General features: G+C 32.6%; 21 non-coding genes across 21 annotated transcripts; all 21 read right to left on the bottom strand.

Annotated features, from left to right (window-relative positions):
- Window positions 1-993: 993 nt before the first annotated feature.
- On the bottom strand, window positions 994-1,065 carry TRNAP-AGG (transfer RNA proline (anticodon AGG)). The gene has a single exon. It is a non-coding gene; the product is annotated as a tRNA-Pro (tRNA).
- An 851-nt stretch (window positions 1,066-1,916) lies between these two features.
- Window positions 1,917-1,988, bottom strand: TRNAP-AGG (transfer RNA proline (anticodon AGG)). Its single transcript has one exon. It is a non-coding gene; the product is annotated as a tRNA-Pro (tRNA).
- Window positions 1,989-3,758: 1,770 nt separating this feature from the next.
- On the bottom strand, window positions 3,759-3,830 carry TRNAP-AGG (transfer RNA proline (anticodon AGG)). Its single transcript has one exon. It is a non-coding gene; the product is annotated as a tRNA-Pro (tRNA).
- Window positions 3,831-4,681: 851 nt separating this feature from the next.
- TRNAP-AGG (transfer RNA proline (anticodon AGG)) lies at window positions 4,682-4,753 on the bottom strand. Its single transcript has one exon. It is a non-coding gene; the product is annotated as a tRNA-Pro (tRNA).
- An 851-nt stretch (window positions 4,754-5,604) lies between these two features.
- TRNAP-AGG (transfer RNA proline (anticodon AGG)) lies at window positions 5,605-5,676 on the bottom strand. The gene has a single exon. It is a non-coding gene; the product is annotated as a tRNA-Pro (tRNA).
- Window positions 5,677-7,446: 1,770 nt separating this feature from the next.
- On the bottom strand, window positions 7,447-7,518 carry TRNAP-AGG (transfer RNA proline (anticodon AGG)). The gene has a single exon. It is a non-coding gene; the product is annotated as a tRNA-Pro (tRNA).
- An 848-nt stretch (window positions 7,519-8,366) lies between these two features.
- Window positions 8,367-8,438, bottom strand: TRNAP-AGG (transfer RNA proline (anticodon AGG)). Its single transcript has one exon. It is a non-coding gene; the product is annotated as a tRNA-Pro (tRNA).
- Window positions 8,439-9,288: 850 nt separating this feature from the next.
- Window positions 9,289-9,360, bottom strand: TRNAP-AGG (transfer RNA proline (anticodon AGG)). The gene has a single exon. It is a non-coding gene; the product is annotated as a tRNA-Pro (tRNA).
- Window positions 9,361-10,209: 849 nt separating this feature from the next.
- Window positions 10,210-10,281, bottom strand: TRNAP-AGG (transfer RNA proline (anticodon AGG)). The gene has a single exon. It is a non-coding gene; the product is annotated as a tRNA-Pro (tRNA).
- Window positions 10,282-11,130: 849 nt separating this feature from the next.
- On the bottom strand, window positions 11,131-11,202 carry TRNAP-AGG (transfer RNA proline (anticodon AGG)). Its single transcript has one exon. It is a non-coding gene; the product is annotated as a tRNA-Pro (tRNA).
- Window positions 11,203-12,053: 851 nt separating this feature from the next.
- On the bottom strand, window positions 12,054-12,125 carry TRNAP-AGG (transfer RNA proline (anticodon AGG)). Its single transcript has one exon. It is a non-coding gene; the product is annotated as a tRNA-Pro (tRNA).
- Window positions 12,126-12,975: 850 nt separating this feature from the next.
- TRNAP-AGG (transfer RNA proline (anticodon AGG)) lies at window positions 12,976-13,047 on the bottom strand. Its single transcript has one exon. It is a non-coding gene; the product is annotated as a tRNA-Pro (tRNA).
- An 850-nt stretch (window positions 13,048-13,897) lies between these two features.
- TRNAP-AGG (transfer RNA proline (anticodon AGG)) lies at window positions 13,898-13,969 on the bottom strand. Its single transcript has one exon. It is a non-coding gene; the product is annotated as a tRNA-Pro (tRNA).
- A 2,691-nt stretch (window positions 13,970-16,660) lies between these two features.
- Window positions 16,661-16,732, bottom strand: TRNAP-AGG (transfer RNA proline (anticodon AGG)). Its single transcript has one exon. It is a non-coding gene; the product is annotated as a tRNA-Pro (tRNA).
- An 848-nt stretch (window positions 16,733-17,580) lies between these two features.
- TRNAP-AGG (transfer RNA proline (anticodon AGG)) lies at window positions 17,581-17,652 on the bottom strand. Its single transcript has one exon. It is a non-coding gene; the product is annotated as a tRNA-Pro (tRNA).
- An 849-nt stretch (window positions 17,653-18,501) lies between these two features.
- TRNAP-AGG (transfer RNA proline (anticodon AGG)) lies at window positions 18,502-18,573 on the bottom strand. Its single transcript has one exon. It is a non-coding gene; the product is annotated as a tRNA-Pro (tRNA).
- A 1,769-nt stretch (window positions 18,574-20,342) lies between these two features.
- On the bottom strand, window positions 20,343-20,414 carry TRNAP-AGG (transfer RNA proline (anticodon AGG)). The gene has a single exon. It is a non-coding gene; the product is annotated as a tRNA-Pro (tRNA).
- An 851-nt stretch (window positions 20,415-21,265) lies between these two features.
- Window positions 21,266-21,337, bottom strand: TRNAP-AGG (transfer RNA proline (anticodon AGG)). Its single transcript has one exon. It is a non-coding gene; the product is annotated as a tRNA-Pro (tRNA).
- An 849-nt stretch (window positions 21,338-22,186) lies between these two features.
- TRNAP-AGG (transfer RNA proline (anticodon AGG)) lies at window positions 22,187-22,258 on the bottom strand. Its single transcript has one exon. It is a non-coding gene; the product is annotated as a tRNA-Pro (tRNA).
- Window positions 22,259-24,030: 1,772 nt separating this feature from the next.
- On the bottom strand, window positions 24,031-24,102 carry TRNAP-AGG (transfer RNA proline (anticodon AGG)). The gene has a single exon. It is a non-coding gene; the product is annotated as a tRNA-Pro (tRNA).
- An 852-nt stretch (window positions 24,103-24,954) lies between these two features.
- TRNAP-AGG (transfer RNA proline (anticodon AGG)) lies at window positions 24,955-25,026 on the bottom strand. The gene has a single exon. It is a non-coding gene; the product is annotated as a tRNA-Pro (tRNA).
- Between the last annotated feature and the right edge of the window lie 921 nt (window positions 25,027-25,947).

The following is a 25,947-nucleotide window of genomic DNA, read 5'->3' as shown; positions in this document are numbered from 1 at the left end:
TTCTTAGAAAAAATCAAGGTAAGAGAAAAACCTGCAATTTCATTTTGACAGTTTTTTATTTGTCAAAATGAGACTTCTTGAAGCCACTGAAGGTTACTTAGACAAAATGGAATCTACAGTATACCCAATATACCACCAAATGGTTGACAGTTTACTAAATATGCATAAGTATATACTTTTTTGATGGATTGGCAAAAGCAAAATTCACTTGATGCTTTTGACATCAATAAGATAATGGAACCATGGGATTTAAAAGAACCTGAGAAAACAGGCTTATCCAGGATATGAATCTGGGGCGTTTTGCACCCAAAGCAAAAATCATACACCCAGACCAACAAGCCACAAGTTAAATAATTTCTTATTCAGATTTTACCATTTTTAAAGTAAAACTCAAATAATTTAATAAAAAAATGCAATACGCTGGAAAAAAAGATGTTACATTTTAAAAATACCATAACAATTAAAAAATGTATTGGTAGCATAGCTAAAATGTTTCCTTTAGGTAAATTTTTGTCCAAGTATGCATATTTGGAAAGTTCAGTGCCAAGATTTAGGGGTTCCTATAGAGTTTAAACTTTTCTGATAGTTGGAACCTAAGACTTGTCTCATACTGTGTGCAACTTATGCATACAGACCAAGAAGAAAGAAAAAAACAAAAACCTGCAATTAATTGTTGACCTTTTTGTTTGTCAAAAAGAGCCTATTCTTTGAAGCCACTCATTGTTTCTTAGAAAAAAGCAGGGTAAGAGAAAAACCTGTAATTTCATTTTGACAGTTTTTAATTTGTCAAAATGAGACTTCTTTGAAGCCACTCAAGGTTACTTAGACAAAATGGAATCTACAGTATACCCAATATACCACCAAATTGTTGACAGTTTACTAAATATGCATAAGTATATATTTTTTTATGGATTTTCAAAAGCAAAATTCACTTGATGCTTTTGACATCAATCAGATAATGGAACCATGGGATTTAAAAGAATCTGAGAAGATGGGCTCGTCTGGGATTTGAACACAGACCCTCTCGCACCCTAAGCGAGAATCATACCCCTAGACCAACGAGCCAACTGTTCATACATTTTTCATGTATACTAATGAAATTGGAAGTGAAACTGTTGGAATACATTAGTAAGTATTTTAAAATACTATCAGATATTAGAACTAAGCACTTTTAAAGAACCTAAGAAAACAGGCTCATCCAGGATATGAACCAGGGGCCTTTTGCACCCAAAGCAAAAATCATACACCCAGACCAACAAGCCACAAGCTAAATAATTTCTTATTCAGATTTTACCATTTTTAAATTAAAACTCAAATTATTTAATAAAAAAATGCAATAAGCTGGAAAAAAAAGATGTAACATTTTAAAAATACCATAACAATTTAAAAATGTATTGGTAGCATAGCTAAAATGTTTCCTTAAGGTAAATTTTTGTCCAAGTATGCATATTTGGAAAGTTCAGTGCCAAGATTTAGGGGTTCCTAAAGAGTTTGAACTTTTCGTTTAGTTGGAACCTAAGACTTGTCTCATACTGTGTGCAACTTATGCATACAGTCCAAGAAGAAAGAAAAAAACAAAAACCTGCAATTTATTGTTGACCTTTTTGTTTGTCAAAAAGAGCCTATTCTTTTAAGCCACTCATTGTTTCTTAGAAAAAAGCAAGGTAAGAGAAAAACCTGTAATTTCATTTTGACAGTTTTTAATTTGTCAAAATGAGACTTCTTTGAAGCCACTCAAGGTTACTTAGACAAAGTGGAATCTACAGTATACCCAATATACCACCCAATGGTTGACAGTTAACTAAATATGCTTAAGTATATACTTTTTTGATGGATTGGCAAAAGCAATATTCACTTGATGCTTTTGACATCAATCAGATAATGGAACCATGGGATTTAAAAGAACCTGAGAAAATGGGCTCGTCCGGGATTTGAACCCGGGACCTCTCGCACCCTAAGCGAGAATCATACCCCTAGACCAACGAGCCAACTGTTCATGCATTTTGATGCATACTAATGAAATTGGAAGTGAACCTGTTGGAATACATTAGTAAGTATTTTAAAATACTATCAGATATTAGAACTAAGCACTTTTAAAGAACCTAAGAAAGCAGGCTCATCCAGGATATGAACCAGGGGCCTTTTGCACCCAAAGCAAAAATCATACACCCAGACCAACAAGCCACAAGCTAAATAATTTCTTATTCAGATTTTACCATTTTTAAATTAAAACTCAAATTATTTAATAAAAAAATGCAATAAGCTGGAAAAAAAGATGTTACATTTTAAAAATACCATAACAATTTAAAAATGTATTGGTAGCATAGCTAAAATGTTTCCTTAAGGTAAATTTTTGTCCAAGTATGCATATTTGGAAAGTTCAGTGCCAAGATTTAGGGGTTCCTAAAGATTTTGAACTTTTCGTTTAGTTGGAACCTAAGACTTGTCTCATACTGTGTGCAACTTATGCATACAGTCCAAGAAGAAAGAAAAAAACAAAAACCTGCAATTTATTGTTGACCTTTTTGTTTGTCAAAAAGAGCCTATTCTTTGAAGCCACTCATTGTTTCTTAGAAAAAAGCAAGGTAAGAGAAAAACCTGTAATTTCATTTTGACAGTTTTTAATTTGTCAAAATGAGACTTCTTTGAAGCCACACAAGATTACTTAGACAAAATGGAATCTACAGAATACCCAATATACCACCAAATGGTTGACAGTTTACTAAATATGCATAAGTATATACTTTTTTGATGGATTGGCAAAAGCAAAATTCACTTGATGCTTTTGACATCAATCAGATAATGGAACCATTGGATTTAAAAGAACCTGAGAAGTTGGGCTCGTCCGAGATCTGAACCCTGGATCTCTCGCACCCTAAGCGAGAATCATACCCATAGACCAACGAGCCAACTGTTCATGCATTTTTCATGTATACTAATGAAATTGGAAGTGAAACTGTTGGAATACATTAGTAAGTATTTTAAAATACTATCAGATAATAGAACTAAGCACTTTTAAAGAACCTGAGAAAACAGGCTAATCCAGAATATGAACCTGGTGCCTTTTCCACTCAAAGCAAAAATCATACACCCAGACCAACAAGCCACAAGCTAAATAATTTCTTATTCAGATTTTACCATTTTTAAAGTAAAACTCAAATTATTTAATAAAAAAATGCAATAAGCTGGAAAAAAAGATGTTACATTTTAAAAATACCATAACAATTTAAAAATGTATTGGTAGCATAGCTAAAATGTTTCCTTAAGGTAAATTTTTGTCCAAGTATGCATATTTGGAAAGTTCAGTGCCAAGATTTAGGGGTTCCTATAGAGTTTGAACTTTTCTGATAGTTGGAACCTAAGACTTGTCTCATACTGTGTGCAACTTAAGCATACAGACCAAGAAGAAAGAAAAAACAAAAACCTGCAATTAATTGTTGACCTTTTTGTTTGTCAAAAAGAGCCTATTCTTTGAAGCCACTCATTGTTTTTTTAGAAAAAAGCAAGGTAAGAGAAAAACCTGTAATTTCATTTTGACAGTTTTTAATTTGTCAAAATGAGACTTCTTTGAAGCCACTCAAGATTACTTAGACAAAATGAAATCTACAGTATACCCAATATACCACCAAATGGTAGACAGTTTACTAAATATGCATAAGTATATATTTTTTTATGGATTTTCAAAAGCAAAATTCACTTGATGCTTTTGACATCAATCAGTTAATGGAACCAAGGGATTTAAAATAATCTGAGAAGATAGGCTCGCCCAGGATTTGAACCCGGGATCTCTCGCACCCTAAGCGAGAATCATACCCCTAGACCAACGAGCCAACTGTTCATGCATTTTGCATGTATACTAATGAAATTGGAAGTGAAACTGTTGGAATACATTAGTAAGTATTTTAAAATACTATCAGATAATAGAACTAAGCACTTTTAAAGAACCTGAGAAAATAGGCTAATCCAGGATATGAACCTGGGGCCTTTTCCACCCAAAGCAAAAATCATACACCCAGACCAACAAGCCACAAGCTAAATAATTTCTTATTCAGATTTTACAATTTTTAAAGTAAAACTCAAATTATTTAATAAAAAAAATGCAATACGCTGGAAAAAAAGATGTTACATTTTAAAAATACCATAACAATTAAAAAATGTATTGGTAGCATAGCTAAAATGTTTCCTTAAGGTAAATTTTTGTCCAAGTATGCATATTTGGAAAGTTCAGTGCCAAGATTTAGGGGTTCCTATAGAGTTTGAACTTTTATGATAGTTGGAACCTAAGACTTGTCTCTTACTGTGTGCAACTTAAGCATACAGACCAAGAAGAAAGAAAAAAAACAAAAACCTGCAATTAATTGTTGACCTTTTGGTTTGTCAAAAAGAGCCTATTCTTTTAAGCCACTCATTGTTTCTTAGAAAAAATCAAGGTAAGAGAAAAACCTGCAATTTCATTTTGACAGTTTTTTATTTGTCAAAATGAGACTTCTTGAAGCCACTGAAGGTTACTTAGACAAAATGGAATCTACAGTATACCCAATATACCACCAAATGGTTGACAGTTTACTAAATATGCATAAGTATATACTTTTTTGATGGATTGGCAAAAGCAAAATTCACTTGATGCTTTTGACATCAATAAGATAATGGAACCATGGGATTTAAAAGAACCTGAGAAAATGGGCTCATCCGGGATTTGAACCCGGGACCTCTCGCACCCTAAGCGAGAATCATACCCCTAGACCAACGAGCCAACTGTTCATGCATTTTTCATGTATACTAATGAAATTGGAAGTGAAACTGTTGGAATACATTAGTAAGTATTTTAAAATACTATCAGATAATAGAACTAAGCACTTTTAAAGAACCTGAGAAAACAGGCTTATCCAGGATATGAATCTGGGGCCCTTTGCACCCAAAGCAAAAATCATACACCCAGACTAACAAGCCACAAGCTAAATAATTTCTTATTCAGATTTTACCATTTTTAAAGTAAAGCTCAAATTATTTAATAAAAAAAATGCAATAAGCTGAAAAAAAGATGTTACATTTTAAAAATACCATAACAATTTAAAAATGTATTGGTAGCATAGCTAAAATGTTTCCTTAAGATAAATTTTTGTCCAAGTATGCATATTTGGAAAGTTCAGTGCCAAGATTTAGGGGTTCCTATAGAGTTTGAACTTTTCTGATAGTTGGAACCTAAGACTTGTCTCATACTGTGTGCAATTTAAGCATACAGACCAAGAAGAAAGAAAAAAAACAAAAACCTGCAATTAATTGTTGACCTTTTTGTTTGTCAAAAAGAGCCTATTCTTTGAAGCCACTCATTGTTTTTTAGAAAAAAGCAAGGTAAGAGAAAAACCTGTAATTTCATTTTGACAGTTTTTAATTTGTCAAAATGAGACTTCTTTGAAGCCACTCAAGATTACTTAGACAAAATGGAATCTACAGTATACCCAATATACCACCAAATGGTAGACAGTTTACTAAATATGCATAAGTATATACTTTTTTTATGGATTTTCAAAAGCAAAATTCACTTGATGCTTTTGACATCAATCATATAATGGAACCATGATATTTAAAAGAATCTGAGAAAATGGGCTCGTCCGGGATTTGAACCCAGGACCTCTCGCACCCTAAGCGAGAATCATACCCCTAGACCAACGAGCCAACTGTTCATGCATTTTTCATGTATACTAATGAAATTGGAAGTGAAACTGTTGGAATACATTAGTAAGTATTTTAAAATACTATCAGATAATAGAACTAAGCACTTTTAAAGAACCTGAGAAAACAGGCTTATCCAGGATATGAATCTGGGGCCTTTTGCACCCAAAGCAAAAATCATACACCCAGACCAACAAGCCACAAGCTAAATAATTTCTTATTCAGATTTTACCATTTTTAAAGTAAAGCTCAAATTATTTAATAAAAAAATGCAATAAGCTGGAAAAAAAGATGTTACATTTTAAAAATACCATAACAATTTAAAAATGTATTGGTAGCATAGCTAAAATGTTTCCTTAAGGTAAATTTTTGTCCAAGTATGCATATTTGGAAAGTTCAGTGCCAAGATTTAGGGGTTCCTAAAGAGTTTGAACTTTTCGTTTAGTTGGAACCTAAGACTTGTCTCATACTGTGTGCAACTTATGCATACAGTCCAAGAAGAAAGAAAAAAACAAAAACCTGCAATTTATTGTTGACCTTTTTGTTTGTCAAAAAGAGCCTATTCTTTGAAGCCACTCATTGTTTCTTAGAAAAAAGCAAGGTAAGAGAAAAACCTGTAATTTCATTTTGACAGTTTTTAATTTGTCAAAATGAGACTTCTTTGAAGCCACACAAGATTACTTAGACAAAATGGAATCTACAGAATACCCAATATACCACCAAATGGTTGACAGTTTACTAAATATGCATAAGTATATACTTTTTTGATGGATTGGCAAAAGCAAAATTCACTTGATGCTTTTGACATCAATCAGATAATGGAACCATTGGATTTAAAAGAACCTGAGAAGTTGGGCTCGTCCGAGATCTGAACCCTGGATCTCTCGCACCCTAAGCGAGAATCATACCCCTAGACCAACGAGCCAACTGTTCATGCATTTTTCATGTATACTAATGAAATTGGAAGTGAAACTGTTGGAATACATTAGTAAGTATTTTAAAATACTATCAGATAATAGAACTAAGCACTTTTAAAGAACCTAAGAAAACAGGCTAATCCAGAATATGAACCTGGTGCCTAATCCACTCAAAGCAAAAATCATACACCCAGACCAACAAGCCACAAGCTAAATAATTTCTTATTCAGATTTTACCATTTTTAAAGTAAAACTCAAATTATTTAATAAAAAAATGCAATAAGCTGGAAAAAAAGATGTTACATTTTAAAAATACCATAACAATTTAAAAATGTATTGGTAGCATAGCTAAAATGTTTCCTTAAGGTAAATTTTTGTCCAAGTATGCATATTTGGAAAGTTCAGTGCCACGATTTAGGGGTTCCTATAGAGTTTGAACTTTTCTGATAGTTGGAACCTAAGACTTGTCTCATACTGTGTGCAACTTAAGCATACAGACCAAGAAGAAAGAAAAAACAAAAACCTGCAATTAATTGTTGACCTTTTTGTTTGTCAAAAAGAGCCTATTCTTTGAAGCCACTCATTGTTTTTTAGAAAAAAGCAAGGTAAGAGAAAAACCTGTAATTTCATTTTGACAGTTTTTAATTTGTCAAAATGAGACTTCTTTGAAGCCACTCAAGATTACTTAGACAAAATGGAATCTACAGTATACCCAATATACCACCAAATGGTAGACAGTTTACTAAATATGCATAAGCATATATTTTTTTATGGATTTTCAAAAGCAAAATTCACTTGATGCTTTTGACATCAATCAGTTAATGGAACCATGGGATTTAAAATAATCTGAGAAGATAGGCTCGCCCAGGATTTGAACCCGGGATCTCTCGCACCCTAAGCGAGAATCATACCCCTAGACCAACGAGCCAACTGTTCATGCATTTTGAATGTATACTAATGAAATTGGAAGTGAAACTGTTGGAATACATTAGTAAGTATTTTAAAATACTATCAGATAATAGAACTAAGCACTTTTAAAGAACCTGAGAAAATAGGCTAATCCAGAATATGAACCTGGGGCCTTTTGCACCCAAAGCAAAAATCATACACCCAGACCAACAAGCCACAAGCTAAATAATTTCTTATTCAGATTTTACCATTTTTAAAGTAAAACTCAAATTATTTAATTAAAAAATGCAATAAGCTGGAAAAAAAGATGTTACATTTTAAAAATACCATAACAATTTAAAAATGTATTGGTAGCATAGCTAAAATGTTTCCTTAAGGTACATTTTTGTCCTAGTATGCATATTTGGAAAGTTCAGTGCCAAGATTTAGGGGTTCCTATAGAGTTTGAACTTTTCTGATAGTTGGAACCTAAGACTTGTCTCATACTGTGTGCAACTTAAGCATTCAGACCAAGAAGAAAGAAAAAAACAAAAACCTGCAATTAATTGTTGACCTTTTTGTTTGTCAAAAAGAGCCTATTCTTTGAAGCCACTCATTGTTTCTTAGAAAAAAGCAAGGTAAGAGAAAAACCTGTAATTTCATTTTGATAGTTTTTTATTTGTCAAAATGAGACTTCTTTGAAGCCACTCAAGGTTACTTAGACAAAATGGAATCTACAGTATACCCAATATACCACCAAATGGTTGACAGTTTACTAAATATGCATAAGTATATATTTTTTATGGATTTTCAAAAGCAAAATTCACTTGATGCTTTTGACATCAATCAGATAATGTAACCATGGGATTTAAAAGAATATGAGAAGATGGGCTCGTCCAGGATTTGAACCCGGGACCTCTCGCACCCTAAGCGAGAATCATACCCCTAGACCAACGAGCCAACTGTTCATGCATTTTTCATGTATACTAATGAAATTGGAAGTGAAACTGTTGGAATACATTAGTAAGTATTTTAAAATACTATCAGATATTAGAACTAAGCACTTTTAAAGAACCTAAGAAAACAGGCTCATCCAGGATATGAACCAGGGGCCTTTTGCACCCAAAGCAAAAATCATACACCCAGACCAACAAGCCACAAGCTAAATAATTTCTTATTCAGATTTTACCATTTTTAAATTAAAACTCAAATTATTTAATAAAAAAATGCAATAAGCTGGAAAAAAAAGATGTAACATTTTAAAAATACCATAACAATTTAAAAATGTATTGGTAGCATAGCTAAAATGTTTCCTTAAGGTACATTTTTGTCCAAGTATGCATATTTGGAAAGTTCAGTGCCAAGATTTAGGGGTTCCTAAAGAGTTTGAACTTTTCGTTTAGTTGGAACCTAAGACTTGTCTCATACTGTGTGCAACTTATGCATACAGTCCAAGAAGAAAGAAAAAAACAAAAACCTGCAATTTATTGTTGACCTTTTTGTTTGTCAAAAAGAGCCTATTCTTTTAAGCCACTCATTGTTTCTTAGAAAAAAGCAAGGTAAGAGAAAAACCTGTAATTTCATTTTGACAGTTTTTAATTTGTCAAAATGAGACTTCTTTGAAGCCACTCAAGATTACTTAGACAAAATGGAATCTACAGTATACCCAATATACCACCAAATGGTTGACAGTTTACTAAATATGCATAAGTATATATTTTTTTATGGATTTTCAAAAGCAAAATTCACTTGATGCTTTTGACATCAATCAGATAATGGAACCATGGGATTTAAAAGAATCTGAGAAGATGGGCTCGTCCGGGATTTGAACCCAGACCCTCTCGCACCCTAAGCGAGAATCATACCCCTAGACCAACGAGCCAACTGTTCATGCATTTTTCATGTATACTAATGAAATTGGAAGTGAAACTGTTGGAATACATTAGTAAGTATTTTAAAATACTATCAGATATTAGAACTAAGCACTTTTAAAGAACCTGAGAAAACAGGCTAATCCAGGATATGAACCTGGTGCCTTTTCCACTCAAAGCAAAAATCATACACCCTGACCAACAAGCCACAAGCTAAATAATTTCTTATTCAGATTTTACCATTTTTAAAGTAAAACTCAAATTATTTAATAAAAAAATGCAATAAGCTGGAAAAAAAGATGTTACATTTTAAAAATACCATAACAATTTAAAAATGTATTGGTAGCATAGCTAAAATGTTTCCTTAAGGTACATTTTTGTCCTAGTATGCATATTTGGAAAGTTCAGTGCCAAGATTTAGGGGTTCCTATAGAGTTTGAACTTTTCTGATAGTTGGAACCTAAGACTTGTCTCATACTGTGTGCAACTTAAGCATTCAGACCAAGAAGAAAGAAAAAAACAAAAACCTGCAATTAATTGTTGACCTTTTTGTTTGTCAAAAAGAGCCTATTCTTTGAAGCCACTCATTGTTTCTTAGAAAAAAGCAAGGTAAGAGAAAAACCTGTAATTTCATTTTGACAGTTTTTAATTTGTCAAAATGAGACTTCTTTGAAGCCACTCAAGATTACTTAGACAAAATGGAATCTACAGTATACCCAATATACCACCAAATGGTAGACAGTTTACTAAATATGCATATGTATATATTTTTTTATGGATTTTCAAAAGCAAAATTCACTTGATTCTTTTGACATCAATCAGTTAATGGAACCATGGAATTTAAAATAATCTGAGAAGATGGGCGCGTCCGGGATTTGAACCCGGGACCTCTCGCACCCTAAGCGAGAATCATACCCCTAGACCAACGAGCCAACTGTTCATGCATTTTTCATGTATACTAATGAAATTGGAAGTGAAACTGTTGGAATACATTAGTAAGTATTTTAAAATACTATCAGATAATAGAACTAAGCACTTTTAAAGAACCTGAGAAAACAGGCTTATCCAGGATATGAATCTGGGGCCTTTTGCACCCAAAGCAAAAATCATACACCCAGACCAACAAGCCACAAGTTAAATAATTTCTTATTCAGATTTTACCATTTTTAAAGTAAAACTCAAATTATTTAATAAAAAAATGCAATACGCTGGAAAAAAAGATGTTACATTTTAAAAATACCATAACAATTAAAAAATGTATTGGTAGCATAGCTAAAATGTTTCCTTAAGGTAAATTTTTGTCCAAGTATGCATATTTGGAAAGTTCAGTGCCAAGATTTAGGGGTTCCTATAGAGTTTAAACTTTTCTGATAGTTGGAACCTAAGACTTGTCTCATACTGTGTGCAACTTATGCATACAGACCAAGAAGAAAGAAAAAAACAAAAACCTGCAATTAATTGTTGACCTTTTTGTTTGTCAAAAAGAGCCTATTCTTTGAAGCCACTCATTGTTTCTTAGAAAAAAGCAGGGTAAGAGAAAAACCTGTAATTTCATTTTGACAGTTTTTAATTTGTCAAAATGAGACTTCTTTGAAGCCACTCAAGATTACTTAGACAAAATGGAATCTACAGTATACCCAATATACCACCAAATGGTAGACAGTTTACTAAATATGCATAAGTATATATTTTTTTATGGATTTTCAAAAGCAAAATTCACTTGATGCTTTTGACATCAATCAGATAATGGAACCATGGGATTTAAAAGAATCTGAGAAGATGGGCTCGTCTGGGATTTGAACACAGACCCTCTCGCACCCTAAGCGAGAATCATACCCCTAGACCAACGAGCCAACTGTTCATACATTTTTCATGTATACTAATGAAATTGGAAGTGAAACAGTTGGAATACATTAGTAAGTATTTTAAAATACTATCAGATATTAGAACTAAGCACTTTTAAAGAACCTAAGAAAACAGGCTCATCCAGGATATGAACCAGGGGCCTTTTGCACCCAAAGCAAAAATCATACACCCAGACCAACAAGCCACAAGCTAAATAATTTCTTATTCAGATTTTACCATTTTTAAATTAAAACTCAAATTATTTAATAAAAAAATGCAATAAGCTGGAAAAAAAAGATGTAACATTTTAAAAATACCATAACAATTTAAAAATGTATTGGTAGCATAGCTAAAATGTTTCCTTAAGGTACATTTTTGTCCAAGTATGCATATTTGGAAAGTTCAGTGCCAAGATTTAGGGGTTCCTAAAGAGTTTGAACTTTTCGTTTAGTTGGAACCTAAGACTTGTCTCATACTGTGTGCAACTTATGCATACAGTCCAAGAAGAAAGAAAAAAACAAAAACCTGCAATTTATTGTTGACCTTTTTGTTTGTCAAAAAGAGCCTATTCTTTTAAGCCACTCATTGTTTCTTAGAAAAAAGCAAGGTAAGAGAAAAACCTGTAATTTCATTTTGACAGTTTTTAATTTGTCAAAATGAGACTTCTTTGAAGCCACTCAAGGTTACTTAGACAAAGTGGAATCTACAGTATACCCAATATACCACCAAATGGTTGACAGTTTACTAAATATGCTTAAGTATATACTTTTTTGATGGATTGGCAAAAGCAAAATTCACTTGATGCTTTTGACATCAATCAGATAATGGAACCATGGGATTTAAAATAATCTGAGAAGATGGGCTCGTCCGGGATTTGAACCCGGGACCTCTCGCACCCTAAGCGAGAATCATACCCCTAGACCAACGAGCCAACTGTTCATGCATTTTTCATGTATACTAATGAAATTGGAAGTGAAACTGTTGGAATACATTAGTAAGTATTTTAAAATACTATCAGATAATAGAACTAAGCACTTTTAAAGAACCTGAGAAAACAGGCTTATCCAGGATATGAATCTGGGGCGTTTTGCACCCAAAGCAAAAATCATACACCCAGACCAACAAGCCACAAGTTAAATAATTTCTTATTCAGATTTTACCATTTTTAAAGTAAAACTCAAATTATTTAATAAAAAAATGCAATACGCTGGAAAAAAAGATGTTACATTTTAAAAATACCATAACAATTAAAAAATGTATTGGTAGCATAGCTAAAATGTTTCCTTAAGGTAAATTTTTGTCCTAGTATGCATATTTGGAAAGTTCAGTGCCAAGATTTAGGGGTTCCTATAGAGTTTAAACTTTTCTGATAGTTGGAACCTAAGACTTGTCTCATACTGTGTGCAACTTATGCATACAGACCAAGAAGAAAGAAAAAAAAAAAAAACCTGCAATTAATTGTTGACCTTTTTGTTTGTCAAAAAGAGCCTATTCTTTGAAGCCACTCATTGTTTCTTAGAAAAAAGCAGGGTAAGAGAAAAACCTGTAATTTCATTTTGACAGTTTTTAATTTGTCAAAATGAGACTTCTTTGAAGCCACTCAAGATTACTTAGACAAAATGGAATCTACAGTATACCCAATATACCACCAAATGGTTGACAGTTTACTAAATATGCATAAGTATATATTTTTTTATGGATTTTCAAAAGCAAAATTCACTTGATGCTTTTGACATCAATCAGATAATGGAACCATGGGATTTAAAAGAATCTGAGAAGATGGGCTCGTCTGGGATTTGAACCCAGACCCTCTCGCACCCTAAGCGAGAATCATACCCCTAGACCAACGAGCCAACTGTTCATGCATTTTTCATGTATACTAATGAAATTGGAAGTGAAACTGTTGGAATACATTAGTAAGTATTTTAAAATACTATCAGATAATAGAACTAAGCACTTTTAAAGAACCTGAGAAAACAGGCTAATCCAGGATATGAACCTGGTGCCTTTTCCACTCAAAGCAAAAATCATACACCCTGACCAACAAGCCACAAGCTAAATAATTTCTTATTCAGATTTTACCATTTTTAAAGTAAAACTCAAATTATTTAATAAAAAAATGCAATAAGCTGGAAAAAAAGATGTTACATTTTAAAAATACCATAACAATTTAAAAATGTATTGGTAGCATAGCTAAAATGTTTCCTTAAGGTAAATTTTTGTCCAAGTATGCATATTTGGAAAGTTCAGTGCCAAGATTTAGGGGTTCCTATAGAGTTTGAACTTTTCTGATAGTTGGAACCTAAGACTTGTCTCATACTGTGTGCAACTTAAGCATACAGACCAAGAAGAAAGAAAAAAACAAAAACCTGCAATTAATTGTTGACCTTTTTGTTTGTCAAAAAGAGCCTATTCTTTTAAGCCACTCATTGTTTCTTAGAAAAAAGCAAGGCAAGATAAAAACCTGTAATTTCATTTTGACTTTTTTTAATTTGTCAAAATGAGACTTCTTTGAAGCCACTCAAGGTTACTTAGACAAAGTGGAATCTACAGTATACCCAATATACCACCCAATGGTTGACAGTTAACTAAATATGCTTAAGTATATACTTTTTTGATGGATTGGCAAAAGCAATATTCACTTGATGCTTTTGACATCAATCAGATAATGGAACCATGGGATTTAAAAGAACCTGAGAAAATGGGCTCGTCCGGGATTTGAACCCGGGACCTCTCGCACCCTAAGCGAGAATCATACCCCTAGACCAACGAGCCAACTGTTCATGCATTTTGATGCATACTAATGAAATTGGAAGTGAACCTGTTGGAATACATTAGTAAGTATTTTAAAATACTATCAGATATTAGAACTAAGCACTTTTAAAGAACCTAAGAAAACAGGCTCATCCAGGATATGAACCAGGGGCCTTTTGCACCCAAAGCAAAAATCATACACCCAGACCAACAAGCCACAAGCTAAATAATTTCTTATTCAGATTTTACCATTTTTAAATTAAAACTCAAATTATTTAATAAAAAAATGCAATAAGCTGGAAAAAAAGATGTTACATTTTAAAAATACCATAACAATTTAAAAATGTATTGGTAGCATAGCTAAAATGTTTCCTTAAGGTAAATTTTTGTCCAAGTATGCATATTTGGAAAGTTCAGTGCCAAGATTTAGGGGTTCCTAAAGAGTTTGAACTTTTCGTTTAGTTGGAACCTAAGACTTGTCTCATACTGTGTGCAACTTATGCATACAGTCCAAGAAGAAAGAAAAAAACAAAAACCTGCAATTTATTGTTGACCTTTTTGTTTGTCAAAAAGAGCCTATTCTTTGAAGCCACTCATTGTTTCTTAGAAAAAAGCAAGGTAAGAGAAAAACCTGTAATTTCATTTTGACAGTTTTTAATTTGTCAAAATGAGACTTCTTTGAAGCCACACAAGATTACTTAGACAAAATGGAATCTACAGAATACCCAATATACCACCAAATGGTTGACAGTTTACTAAATATGCATAAGTATATACTTTTTTGATGGATTGGCAAAAGTAAAATTCACTTGATGCTTTTGACATCAATCAGATAATGGAACCATTGGATTTAAAAGAACCTGAGTAAGTTGGGCTCGTCCGAGATCTGAACCCTGGATCTCTCGCACCCTAAGCGAGAATCATACCCCTAGACCAACGAGCCAACTGTTCATGCATTTTTCATGTATACTAATGAAATTGGAAGTGAAACTGTTGGAATACATTAGTAAGTATTTTAAAATACTATCAGATAATAGAACTAAGCACTTTTAAAGAACCTGAGAAAACAGGCTAATCCAGAATATGAACCTGGTGCCTTTTCCACTCAAAGCAAAAATCATACACCCAGACCAACAAGCCACAAGCTAAATAATTTCTTATTCAGATTTTACCATTTTTAAAGTAAAACTCAAATTATTTAATAAAAAAATGCAATAAGCTGGAAAAAAAGATGTAAAATTTAAAAAATACCATAACAATTTAAAAATGTATTGGTAGCATAGCTAAAATGTTTCCATAAGGTAAATTTTTGTCCAAGTATGCATATTTGGAAAGTTCAGTGCCAAGATTTAGGGGTTCCTATAGAGTTTGAACTTTTCTGATAGTTGGAACCTAAGACTTGTCTCATACTGTGTGCAACTTAAGCATACAGACCAAGAAGAAAGAAAAAACAAAAACCTGCAATTAATTGTTGACCTTTTTGTTTGTCAAAAAGAGCCTATTCTTTGAAGCCACTCATTGTTTTTTAGAAAAAAGCAAGGTAAGAGAAAAACCTGTAATTTCATTTTGACAGTTTTTAATTTGTCAAAATGAGACTTCTTTGAAGCCACTCAAGATTACTTAGACAAAATGGAATCTACAGTATACCCAATATACCACCAAATGGTAGACAGTTTACTAAATATGCATAAGCATATATTTTTTTATGGATTTTCAAAAGCAAAATTCACTTGATGCTTTTGACATCAATCAGTTAATGGAACCATGGGATTTAAAATAATCTGAGAAGATAGGCTCGCCCAGGATTTGAACCCGGGATCTCTCGCACCCTAAGCGAGAATCATACACCTAGACCAACGAGCCAACTGTTCATGCATTTTGCATGTATACTAATGAAATTGGAAGTGAAACTGTTGGAATACATTAGTAAGTATTTTAAAATACTATCAGATAATAGAACTAAGCACTTTTAAAGAACCTGAGAAAATAGGCTAATCCAGAATATGAACCTGGGGCCTTTTGCACCCAAAGCAAAAATCATACACCCAGACCAACAAGCCACAAGCTAAATAATTTCTTATTCAGATTTTACCATTTTTAAAGTAAAACTCAAATTATTTAATTAAAAAATGCAATAAGCTGGAAAAAAAGATGTTACATTTTAAAAATACCATAACAATTTAAAAATGTATTGGTAGCATAGCTAAAATGTTTCCTTAAGGTACATTTTTGTCCTAGTATGCATATTTGGAAAGTTCAGTGCCAAGATTTAGGGGTTCCTATAGAGTTTGAACTTTTCTGATAGTTGGAACCTAAGACTTGTCTCATACTGTGTGCAACTTAAGCATTCAGACCAAGAAGAAAGAAAAAAACAAAAACCTGCAATTAATTGTTGACCTTTTTGTTTGTCAAAAAGAGCCTATTCTTTGAAGCCACTCATTGTTTCTTAGAAAAAAGCAAGGTAAGAGAAAAACCTGTAATTTCATTTTGACAGTTTTTAATTTGTCAAAATGAGACTTCTTTGAAGCCACTCAAGATTACTTAGACAAAATGGAATCTACAGTATACCCAATATACCACCAAATGGTAGACAGTTTACTAAATATGCATATGTATATATTTTTTTATGGATTTTCAAAAGCAAAATTCACTTGATTCTTTTGACATCAATCAGTTAATGGAACCATGGAATTTAAAATAATCTGAGAAGATGGGCTCGTCCGGGATTTAAACCCGGGACCTCTCGCACCCTAAGCGAGAAACATACCCCTAGACCAACGAGCCAACTGTTCATGCATTTTTCATGTATACTAATGAAATTGGAAGTGAAACTGTTGGAATACATTAGTAAGTATTTTAAAATACTATCTGATAATAGAACTAAGCACTTTTAAAGAACCTGAGAAAACAGGTTTATCCAGGATATGAATCTGGGGCCTTTTGCACCCAAAGCAAAAATCATACACCCAGACCAACAAGCCACAAGTTAAATAATTTCTTATTCAGATTTTACCATTTTTAAAGTAAAACTCAAATTATTTAATAAAAAAATGCAATACGCTGGAAAAAAAGATGTTACATTTTAAAAATACCATAACAATTAAAAAATGTATTGGTAGCATAGCTAAAATGTTTCCTTAAGGTAAATTTTTGTCCAAGTATGCATATTTGGAAAGTTCAGTGCCAAGATTTAGGGGTTCCTATAGAGTTTGAACTTTTCTGATAGTTGGAACCTAAGACTTGTCTCATACTGTGTGCAATTTAAGCTTACAGACCAAGAAGAAAGAAAAAAACAAAAACCTGCAATTAATTGTTGACCTTTTTGTTTGTCAAAAAGAGCCTATTCTTTTAAGCCACTCATTGTTTCTTAGAAAAAAGCAGGGTAAGATAAAAACCTGTAATTTCATTTTGATAGTTTTTTATTTGTCAAAATGAGACTTCTTTGAAGCCACTCAAGGTTACTTAGACAAAATGGAATCTACAGTATACCCAATATACCACCAAATGGTTGACAGTTTACTAAATATGCATAAGTATATATTTTTTATGGATTTTCAAAAGCAAAATTCACTTGATGCTTTTGACATCAATCAGATAATGTAACCATGGGATTTAAAAGAATATGAGAAGATGGGCTCGTCCAGGATTTGAACCCGGGACCTCTCGCACCCTAAGCGAGAATCATACCCCTAGACCAACGAGCCAACTGTTCATGCATTTTTCATGTATACTAATGAAATTGGAAGTGAAACTGTTGGAATACATTAGTAAGTATTTTAAAATACTATCAGATAATAGAACTAAGCACTTTTAAAGAACCTGAGAAAATAGGCTAATCCAGGATATGAACCTGGTGCCTTTTCCACTCAAAGCAAAAATCATACACCCAGACCAACAAGCCACAAGCTAAATAATTTCTTATTCAGATTTTACCATTTTTAAAGTAAAACTCAAATTATTTAATTAAAAAATGCAATAAGCTGGAAAAAAAGATGTTACATTTTAAAAATACCATAACAATTTAAAAATGTATTGGTAGCATAGCTAAAATGTTTCCTTAAGGTACATTTTTGTCCTAGTATGCATATTTGGAAAGTTCAGTGCCAAGATTTAGGGGTTCCTATAGAGTTTGAACTTTTCTGATAGTTGGAACCTAAGACTTGTCTCATACTGTGTGCAACTTAAGCATTCAGACCAAGAAGAAAGAAAAAAACAAAAACCTGCAATTAATTGTTGACCTTTTTGTTTGTCAAAAAGAGCCTATTCTTTGAAGCCACTCATTGTTTCTTAGAAAAAAGCAAGGTAAGAGAAAAACCTGTAATTTCATTTTGACAGTTTTTAATTTGTCAAAATGAGACTTCTTTGAAGCCACTCAAGATTACTTAGACAAAATGGAATCTACAGTATACCCAATATACCACCAAATGGTAGACAGTTTACTAAATATGCATATGTATATATTTTTTTATGGATTTTCAAAAGCAAAATTCACTTGATTCTTTTGACATCAATCAGTTAATGGAACCATGGAATTTAAAATAATCTGAGAAGATGGGCTCGTCCGGGATTTGAACCCGGGACCTCTCGCACCCTAAGCGAGAATCATACCCCTAGACCAACGAGCCAACTGTTCATGCATTTTTCATGTATACTAATGAAATTGGAAGTGAAACTGTTGGAATACATTAGTAAGTATTTTAAAATACTATCAGATAATAGAACTATGCACTTTTAAAGAACCTGAGAAAACAGGCTTATCCAGGATATGAATCTGGGGCCTTTTGCACCCAAAGCAAAAATCATACACCCAGACCAACAAGCCACAAGTTAAATAATTTCTTATTCAGATTTTACAATTTTTAAAGTAAAACTCAAATTATTTAATAAAAAAATGCAATACGCTGGAAAAAAAGATGTTACATTTTAAAAATACCATAACAATTAAAAAATGTATTGGTAGCATAGCTAAAATGTTTCCTTAAGGTAAATTTTTGTCCAAGTATGCATATTTGGAAAGTTCAGTGCCAAGATTTAGGGGTTCCTATAGAGTTTAAACTTTTCTGATAGTTGGAACCTAAGACTTGTCTCATACTGTGTGCAACTTATGCATACAGACCAAGAAGAAAGAAAAAAACAAAAACCTGCAATTAATTGTTGACCTTTTTGTTTGTCAAAAAGAGCCTATTCTTTGAAGCCACTCATTGTTTCTTAGAAAAAAGCAGGGTAAGAGAAAAACCTGTAATTTCATTTTGACAGTTTTTAATTTGTCAAAATGAGACTTCTTTGAAGCCACTCAAGATTACTTAGACAAAATGGAATCTACAGTATACCCAATATACCACCAAATGGTTGACAGTTTACTAAATATGCTTAAGTATATACTTTTTTGATGGATTGGCAAAAGCAAAATTCACTTGATGCTTTGACATCAATCAGATAATGGAACCATGGGATTTAAAATAATCTGAGAAGATGGGCTCGTCCGGGATTTGAACCCGGGACCTCTCGCACCCTAAGCGAGAATCATACCCCTAGCCAACGAGCCAACTGTTCGTGCATTTTTCATGTATACTAATGAAATTGGAAGTGAAACTGTTGGAATACATTAGTAAGTATTTTAAAATACTATCAGATAATAGAACTAAGCACTTTTAAAGAACCTGAGAAAACAGGCTTATCCAGGATATGAATCTGGGGCGTTTTGCACCCAAAGCAAAAATCATACACCCAGACCAACAAGCCACAAGTTAAATAATTTCTTATTCAGATTTTACCATTTTTAAAGTAAAACTCAAATTATTTAATAAAAAAATGCAATACGCTGGAAAAAAAGATGTTACATTTTAAAAATACTATAACAATTAAAAAATGTATTGGTAGCATAGCTAAAATGTTTCCTTAAGGTAAATTTTTGTCCAAGTATGCATATTTGGAAAGTTCAGTGCCAAGATTTAGGGGTTCCTATAGAGTTTAAACTTTTCTGATAGTTGGAACCTAAGACTTGTCTCATACTGTGTGCAACTTATGCATACAGACCAAGAAGAAAGAAAAAAACAAAAACCTGCAATTAATTGTTGACCTTTTTGTTTGTCAAAAAGAGCCTATTCTTTGAAGCCACTCATTGTTTCTTAGAAAAAAGCAGGGTAAGAGAAAAACCTGTAATTTCATTTTGACAGTTTTTAATTTGTCAAAATGAGACTTCTTTGAAGCCTCTCAAGATTACTTAGACAAAATGGAATCTACAGTATACCCAATATACCACCAAATGGTAGACAGTTTACTAAATATGCATAAGTATATATTTTTTTATGGATTTTCAAAAGCAAAATTCACTTGATGCTTTTGACATCAATCAGATAATGGAACCATGGGATTTAAAAGAATCTGAGAAGATGGGCTCGTCTGGGATTTGAACACAGACCCTCTCGCACCCTAAGCGAGAATCATACCCCTAGACCAACGAGCCAACTGTTCATACATTTTTCATGTATACTAATGAAATTGGAAGTGAAACAGTTGGAATACATTAGTAAGTATTTTAAAATACTATCAGATATTAGAACTAAGCACTTTTAAAGAACCTAAGAAAACAGGCTCATCCAGGATATGAACCAGGGGCCTTTTGCACCCAAAGCAAAAATCATACACCCAGACCAACAAGCCACAAGCTAAATAATTTCTTATTCAGATTTTACCATTTTTAAATTAAAACTCAAATTATTTAATAAAAAAATGCAATAAGCTGGAAAAAAAAGATGTAACATTTTAAAAATACCATAACAATTTAAAAATGTATTGGTAGCATAGCTAAAATGTTTCCTTAAGGTACATTTTTGTCCAAGTATGCATATTTGGAAAGTTCAGTGCCAAGATTTAGGGGTTCCTAAAGAGTTTGAACTTTTCGTTTAGTTGGAACCTAAGACTTGTCTCATACTGTGTGCAACTTATGCATACAGTCCAAGAAGAAAGAAAAAAACAAAAACCTGCAATTTATTGTTGACCTTTTTGTTTGTCAAAAAGAGCCTATTCTTTTAAGCCACTCATTGTTTCTTAGAAAAAAGCAAGGTAAGAGAAAAACCTGTAATTTCATTTTGACAGTTTTTAATTTGTCAAAATGAGACTTCTTTGAAGCCACTCAAGGTTACTTAGACAAAGTGGAATCTACAGTATACCCAATATACCACCAAATGGTTGACAGTTTACTAAATATGCTTAAGTATATACTTTTTTGATGGATTGGCAAAAGCAAAATTCACTTGATGCTTTTGACATCAATCAGATAATGGAACCATGGGATTTAAAATAATCTGAGAAGATGGGCTCGTCCGGGATTTGAACCCGGGACCTCTCGCACCCTAAGCGAGAATCATACCCCTAGACCAACGAGCCAACTGTTCATGCATTTTTCATGTATACTAATGAAATTGGAAGTGAAACTGTTGGAATACATTAGTAAGTATTTTAAAATACTATCAGATAATAGAACTAAGCACTTTTAAAGAACCTGAGAAAACAGGCTTATCCAGGATATGAATCTGGGGCCTTTTGCACCCAAAGCAAAAATCATACACCCAGACCAACAAGCCACAAGTTAAATAATTTCTTATTCAGATTTTACCATTTTTAAAGTTAAACTCAAATTATTTAATAAAAAAATGCAATACGCTGGAAAAAAAGATGTTACATTTTAAAAAATACCATAACAATTAAAAAATGTATTGGTAGCATAGCTAAAATGTTTCCTTAAGGTAAATTTTTGTCCTAGTATGCATATTTGGAAAGTTCAGTGCCAAGATTCAGGGGTTCCTATAGAGTTTAAACTTTTCTGATAGTTGGAACCTAAGACTTGTCTCATACTGTGTGCAACTTATGCATACAGACCAAGAAGAAAGAAAAAAAAAAAACTGCAATTAATTGTTGACCTTTTTGTTTGTCAAAAAGAGCCTATTCTTTGAAGCCACTCATTGTTTCTTAGAAAAAAGCAGGGTAAGAGAAAAACCTGTAATTTCATTTTGACAGTTTTTAATTTGTCAAAATGAGACTTCTTTGAAGCCACTCAAGGTTACTTAGACAAAATGGAATCTACAGTATACCCAATATACCACCAAATGGTTGACAGTTTACTAAATATGCATAAGTATATACTTTTTTGATGGATTGGCAAAAGTAAAATTCACTTGATGCTTTTGACATCAATAAGATAATGGAACCATGGGATTTAAAAGAACCTGAGAAAATGGGCTCATCCGGGATTTGAACCCGGGACCTCTCGCACCCTAAGCGAGAATCATACCCCTAGACCAACGAGCCAACTGTTCATGCATTTTTCATGTATACTAATGAAATTGGAAGTGAAACTGTTGGAATACATTAGTAAGTATTTTCAAATACTATCAGATAATAGAACTAAGCACTTTTAAAGAACCTGAGAAAACAGGCTTATCCAGGATATGAATCTGGGGCCCTTTGCACCCAAAGCAAAAATCATACACCCAGACTAACAAGCCACAAGCTAAATAATTTCTTATTCAGATTTTACCATTTTTAAAGTAAAGCTCAAATTATTTAATAAAAAAAATGCAATAAGCTGAAAAAAAGATGTTACATTTTAAAAATACCATAACAATTTAAAAATGTATTGGTAGCATAGCTAAAATGTTTCCTTAAGATAAATTTTTGTCCAAGTATGCATATTTGGAAAGTTCAGTGCCAAGATTTAGGGGTTCCTATAGAGTTTGAACTTTTCTGATAGTTGGAACCTAAGACTTGTCTCATACTGTGTGCAACTTAAGCATACAGACCAAGAAGAAAGAAAAAAAACAAAAACCTGCAATTAATTGTTGACCTTTTTGTTTGTCAAAAAGAGCCTATTCTTTGAAGCCACTCATTGTTTTTTAGAAAAAAGCAAGGTAAGAGAAAAACCTGTAATTTCATTTTGACAGTTTTTAATTTGTCAAAATGAGACTTCTTTGAAGCCACTCAAGATTACTTAGACAAAATGGAATCTACAGAATACCCAATATACCACCAAATGGTTGACAGTTTACTAAATATGCATAAGTATATACTTTTTTGATGGATTGGCAAAAGTAAAATTCACTTGATGCTTTTGACATCAATCAGATAATGGAACCATTGGATTTAAAAGAACCTGAGTAAGTTGGGCTCGTCCGAGATCTGAACCCTGGATCTCTCGCACCCTAAGCGAGAATCATACCCCTAGACCAACGAGCCAACTGTTCATGCATTTTTCATGTATACTAATGAAATTGGAAGTGAAACTGTTGGAATACATTAGTAAGTATTTTAAAATACTATCAGATAATAGAACTAAGCACTTTTAAAGAACCTGAGAAAACAGGCTAATCCAGAATATGAACCTGGTGCCTTTTCCACTCAAAGCAAAAATCATACACCCAGACCAACAAGCCACAAGCTAAATAATTTCTTATTCAGATTTTACCATTTTTAAAGTAAAACTCAAATTATTTAATAAAAAAATGCAATAAGCTGGAAAAAAAAGATGTTACATTTTAAAAATACCATAACAATTTAAAAATGTATTGGTAGCATAGCTAAAATGTTTCTATAAGGTACATTTTTGTCCAAGTATGCATATTTGGAAAGTTCAGTGCCAAGATTTAGGGGTTCCTATAGAGTTTGAACTTTTCTGATAGTTGGAACCTAAGACTTGTCTCATACTGTGTGCAACTTAAGCATACAGACCAAGAAGAAAGAAAAAACAAAAACCTGCAATTAATTGTTGACCTTTTTGTTTGTCAAAAAGAGCCTATTCTTTGAAGCCACTCATTGTTTTTTAGAAAAAAGAAGGTAAGAGAAAAACCTGTAATTTCATTTTGACAGTTTTTAATTTGTCAAAATGAGACTTCTTTGAAGCCACTCAAGATTACTTAGACAAAATGGAATCTACAGTATACCCAATATACCACCAAATGGTAGACAGTTTACTAAATATGCATAAGTATATATTTTTTTATGGATTTTCAAAAGCAAAATTCACTTGATGCTTTTGACATCAATCAGTTAATGGAACCAAGGGATTTAAAATAATCTGAGAAGATAGGCTCGCCCAGGATTTGAACCCGGGATCTCTCGCACCCTAAGCGAGAATCATACCCCTAGACCAACGAGCCAACTGTTCATGCATTTTGCATGTATACTAATGAAATTGGAAGTGAAACTGTTGGAATACATTAGTAAGTATTTTAAAATACTATCAGATAATAGAACTAAGCACTTTTAAAGAACCTGAGAAAATAGGCTAATCCAGGATATGAACCTGGGGCCTTTTCCACCCAAAGCAAAAATCATACACCCAGACCAACAAGCCACAAGCTAAATAATTTCTTATTCAGATTTTACCATTTTTAAAGTAAAACTCAAATTATTTAATAAAAAAAATGCAATACGCTGGAAAAAAAGATGTTACATTTTAAAAATACCATAACAATTAAAAAATGTATTGGTAGCATAGCTAAAATGTTTCCTTAAGGTAAATTTTTGTCCAAGTATGCATATTTGGAAAGTTCAGTGCCAAGATTTAGGGGTTCCTATAGAGTTTGAACTTTTATGATAGTTGGAACCTAAGACTTGTCTCTTACTGTGTGCAACTTAAGCATACAGACCAAGAAGAAAGAAAAAAAACAAAAACCTGCAATTAATTGTTGACCTTTTTGTTTGTCAAAAAGAGCCTATTCTTTGAAGCCACTCATTGTTTTTTAGAAAAAAGCAAGGTAAGAGAAAAACCTGTAATTTCATTTTGACAGTTTTTAATTTGTCAAAATGAGACTTCTTTGAAGCCACTCAAGATTACTTAGACAAAATGGAATCTACAGTATACCCAATATACCACCAAATGGTTGACAGTTTACTAAATATGCATAAGTATATACTTTTTTGATGGATTGGCAAAAGCAAAATTCACTTGATGCTTTTGACATCAATAAGATAATGGAACCATGGGATTTAAAAGAACCTAAGAAAATGGGCTCATCCGGGATTTGAACCCGGGACCTCTCGCACCCTAAGCGAGAATCATACCCCTAGACCAACGAGCCAACTGTTCATGCATTTTTCATGTATACTAATGAAATTGGAAGTGAAACTGTTGGAATACATTAGTAAGTATTTTAAAATACTATCAGATAATAGAACTAAGCACTTTTAAAGAACCTGAGAAAACAGGCTTATCCAGGATATGAATCTGGGGCCCTTTGCACCCAAAGCAAAAATCATACACCCAGACTAACAAGCCACAAGCTAAATAATTTCTTATTCAGATTTTACCATTTTTAAAGTAAAGCTCAAATTATTTAATAAAAAAAATGCAATAAGCTGAAAAAAAGATGTTACATTTTAAAAATACCATAACAATTTAAAAATGTATTGGTAGCATAGCTAAAATGTTTCCTTAAGATAAATTTTTGTCCAAGTATGCATATTTGGAAAGTTCAGTGCCAAGATTTAGGGGTTCCTATAGAGTTTGAACTTTTCTGATAGTTGGAACCTAAGACTTGTCTCATACTGTGTGCAACTTAAGCATACAGACCAAGAAGAAAGAAAAAAAACAAAAACCTGCAATTAATTGTTGACCTTTTTGTTTGTCAAAAAGAGCCTATTCTTTGAAGCCACTCATTGTTTTTTAGAAAAAAGCAAGGTAAGAGAAAAACCTGTAATTTCATTTTGACAGTTTTTAATTTGTCAAAATGAGACTTCTTTGAAGCCACTCAAGATTACTTAGACAAAATGGAATCTACAGTATACCCAATATACCACCAAATGGTAGACAGTTTACTAAATATGCATAAGTATATACTTTTTTTATGGATTTTCAAAAGCAAAATTCACTTGATGCTTTTGACATCAATCATATAATGGAACCATGGGATTTAAAAGAATCTGAGAAGATGGGCTCGTCCGGGATTTGAACCCGGGACCTCTCGCACCCTAAGCGAGAATCATACCCCTAGACCAAATTA

This window comes from Pseudophryne corroboree, chromosome 3 (assembly GCF_028390025.1).
Source record: "Pseudophryne corroboree isolate aPseCor3 chromosome 3, aPseCor3.hap2, whole genome shotgun sequence".
In the NCBI taxonomy this organism is placed as follows: Eukaryota; Metazoa; Chordata; class Amphibia; order Anura; family Myobatrachidae; genus Pseudophryne; species Pseudophryne corroboree.
This window is presented reverse-complemented; position numbering and strand designations above follow the sequence as displayed.